Consider the following 3,694-nt stretch of genomic DNA (forward strand, 5'->3'; position numbering starts at 1 on the left):
TCACCATCACCATCTTCATCTTTATCATCATTTTTCCTCATCTTCGTTTATTTTGGTAAATTTTCTGTGAAAAAAAGGACCAATATTATTATTGAGAATATCATATTATATATATTAGATTGTATTATGTATTTGATAAATAGATTTGTTCATTTATATATATATATAACTCTGAAATCATTGTTCACCCTGAATTTATCCGGTTTAATAAAGCTTCATATTTATTACCATTATCGTTTATTACTGTATCTTTATTGAAACTTAACTGGGAGTGAAATATATTCACACATTAAAGGGCATTATCATCATAGGAACTTATTAATCTGAAAGAAAATAGTAAATGTATAGAAAATACTATTCAATTTTCATGATGGAAATGAAATCAAGTTTCAACTTGATGAGATTTCATTTTGCTTTATTATTCAACCTTGACAATCATGATAATATTATACAATAAGAATTTAGCTTGATGGTAACAAGTTAAGATTTTCGATTACAATGAATATTTTCGCTTCTCTTAATTCACCAATTTCCATGTTGTAACTTTATTCATATTGACTGAACCTTTTCAATTAACCTGATTAATGAAAATTATTGGAAAAGTTAACAAGCTTCATGGTAAAAAATTTAGAAAGGAAATTACCGGTTAACATGATGAAAGATTTTGTTTTTCATTGGTAGTGAAAAATTTTCTCCAGGTAAGAAAGCAAAAAATCTCAAAGATTTCGAGTAGAAAATTTCTAAATTACAGAGAGAGGAAAAAGTTCAGGTTATACTTATCTGATTCAGTTCCGAGATAAAAGTTATTCCAGGAATTTTCACTCTTGGCAATTCAAAGTTTCTCACTGAACAATTTTTTCCTCTTCTCTATCAAATCTCAAAGCACAAATATCCATAGAAAATGAAGAACCTCTTTTCATTTGAATGAGTATATTCCTCATATCTGTTTACCTGTATTTTCATTCACCTCATGGGAAAGAGTTTAACCCTTTAAACATTTCGTTTCATTATCCTCTTGTGCTATTGTTCCAGAAAATTAGGTCCAAGCTTGTTAACTGATTACCTGAGTCCAAGTTTATTTTGTCTCTTGTTTTGGATCTTGAAAGAAGCAAAAAAAAGTTCTAATATCCTCTTATTAGAGCCAATTACTCAAAGTAAACTGGATCATCTTTTCAACTTTTTTCTTGCTTTTCAATAGATAATCAAAAGGACGACAAAGATGAACACGAAAAAGAACAAGGACATGAACTTTCCCAATGGACAGTCGACATCAATGATTATTAGTTGATTTCTGTTAACTTTCACTTCCGTTTCTAATCAGTCCACTTGGCTCACAATTTGTGTTCCATGACATTGAATTGAATTTTATTGAAACTTTGAGTGATCTCAATGACTCTTTTTCTATCTGATATTTACCTTTAGTTGGTCACAATTCGAACAATAGATTTTATAATATATTCTATGTATTGTATTGTTATCGAATTTTATTGTATCGAAATCAATCAGAAAACGATCTTGACTTTGGTCAATTTTTAGGTTTGTAATCGTTTTTATCTCAGTTTCATTTGAAATCTCACTTCCTTTTTGTTTGTATGGTAAACGCATAAGCAAATATGATGAAGCTTTTGTTTTTCGTTGTATTTTGAGCTCGCTTGACTTATGTAGACAAAAACGCGTAAAGATCCAACGATTCAGTTATATCCCACACTAAACGATTACTAATTGATAGAAAACATCCAAGATTAGACAGTAAAAAAGCTTCTAACTTTTTCATTTGGCGCCAAAAAGTATCTGTCATCTATTTGTGATGAGTTTGGGTTGTGATTTCGTCCGAACGATCGAAAAATAAAAGGTGTCGTTGCTGTCACCAGGATTCGAACCTGGGTTGTCGCGGCCACAACGCGAAGTACTAACCACTATACTATGACAGCTTCAGATAAAAGTTCAGTCGGAATTTCCCGTTTCAATCCTTTCATTTCATTCCTTTTGGGTTGGATTATCAATTGGAATCAACTTTCTTTCCAAGTCAACAACAAACTTTGATTGTTTGTAGATAACAATGAAAAGGGTTGGTAAACGTGAATCGATTGAATCATGATGATAAGAATGATGATGATGATGAAAAAAAGGCTTGATGTTGTTTTTTTATCTTCAATGATAATGACAGGTTATAGTTGGTTGATTACATGATGAAGATGCTGGTGAATGGGATGTGGATGTGATGTGAACGGGCTTTGATTATATAAGAGTGTAAAGCGATAGTGCTTATATCTGAAGCTGTCATAGTATAGTGGTTAGTACTTCGCGTTGTGGCCGCGACAACCCAGGTTCGAATCCTGGTGACAGCAACGATACCTTTTATTTTTCGATCGTTCGGACGAAATCACAGCTCAAATTCATCATAAACACGACAAAAACTTTTTGGTGGCAAATGATAATAAGTGAAACTAAAATTGATTAAAGATTTGTTACTTTTGAAGTTTTTAGATTCACCAACTTTTTATATGCCAACGAATCCAAAAAGATCAATTAATCATCTCAATCGTCAGAGTAAACTCAAATAATCTAGTGCAAAACCCTCTTCTTCCGGTGGACTCAGTAAGAAAAATGGTTTATTCTTCAGCAACAAATCGCCTCTTTGATCTCAATGTGATTTTCAAACCAAAAGTGAAAGTTTAGTTTTCTGTCATGATAATGTTCACCAGATCATGATGAACATTATCAAATAAAATGATCGTCGACCAAAACTATTCAACAAATAGAAAATGTTTGGTATCTTGATGACAATAAAGTAGACTAGTAGAAATTTAGTGACATCTCATCAAAAGAAGATCAACAAGCTTTTCAGTTCGTGGGTTCATTTTCTAAATTCAATATGAGAAGACAGAATTTTTATCTGATGATGATTCAGTTGAGAAATGATCATCAACGAAAAACTGGAAGATAAACCATGGAAGAAAAAAATGAAGAAAGAAAGAAATGAAAAGTAGCAGTAGTGAGAGAGAGAGAGAGAGGAAATAAAAAACTCGAAAGAACGAGAAAAAAAAGTTCTAAAAGTCAAAAATGATAAATATTAAAGCTAAATCGATTCCATGAACCTGAAACCATGAGCTGAATATTTAGTCTGAGATTTTACTCGATTTCAGTAATATTATCACCTCAGGAATAATATTATTTTACATAAAACGTAACTTAACAAAGTGAATATTTAATAATATGATAACTCGTTTGATAAAAAAAAACAAAGATTTAATCATCATTAGCATCGATAAGCTCATTGATCAGATCAATTTTTTTCCCTTTTTTCATCATCAGTTAATCATCATCGTCATCAATATTATTAAGTTGAATATCTTGATGAGATTCAAATGATATTCAAATCAAGTTGAATTTCATCTCTCAGAATAATCAGAGACGAAAAATATAGTTAATATAATCATCTATTTATTGACTACGAACTTTAGTTCTTATTATTAAGTTTCGAGGTTTGGAAAAGTTTTTAAACAAAATATCTTATTTATACCTAAAGATTGAATCGTAATGACGTGATTAACTTTAATCAATGAATCGTCATTGTCATGATCAGTGGTTAATATTATTACGTTCAATTAACGTTATTTGATTAGTTATGATTTTTGTCTTTAAATTGCTATTAAATGAAACGTAAGTGATATTATGAAACTAAATCAAGTCA

The 3,694-nt window shown here is 30.4% G+C and overlaps 2 non-coding genes across 2 annotated transcripts; one reads left to right on the forward strand and one right to left on the reverse strand.

Annotated features, from left to right (window-relative positions):
- Window positions 1-1,859: 1,859 nt before the first annotated feature.
- Trnah-gug (transfer RNA histidin (anticodon GUG)) lies at window positions 1,860-1,931 on the reverse strand. The gene has a single exon. It is a non-coding gene; the product is annotated as a tRNA-His (tRNA).
- Window positions 1,932-2,276: 345 nt separating this feature from the next.
- Trnah-gug (transfer RNA histidin (anticodon GUG)) lies at window positions 2,277-2,348 on the forward strand. The gene has a single exon. It is a non-coding gene; the product is annotated as a tRNA-His (tRNA).
- Window positions 2,349-3,694: the final 1,346 nt, after the last annotated feature.

This window comes from Panonychus citri, unplaced genomic scaffold (genome assembly GCF_014898815.1).
Source record: "Panonychus citri isolate SS breed McGregor unplaced genomic scaffold, ASM1489881v1 Contig00090, whole genome shotgun sequence".
NCBI lineage: Eukaryota > Metazoa > Arthropoda > Arachnida > Trombidiformes > Tetranychidae > Panonychus > Panonychus citri.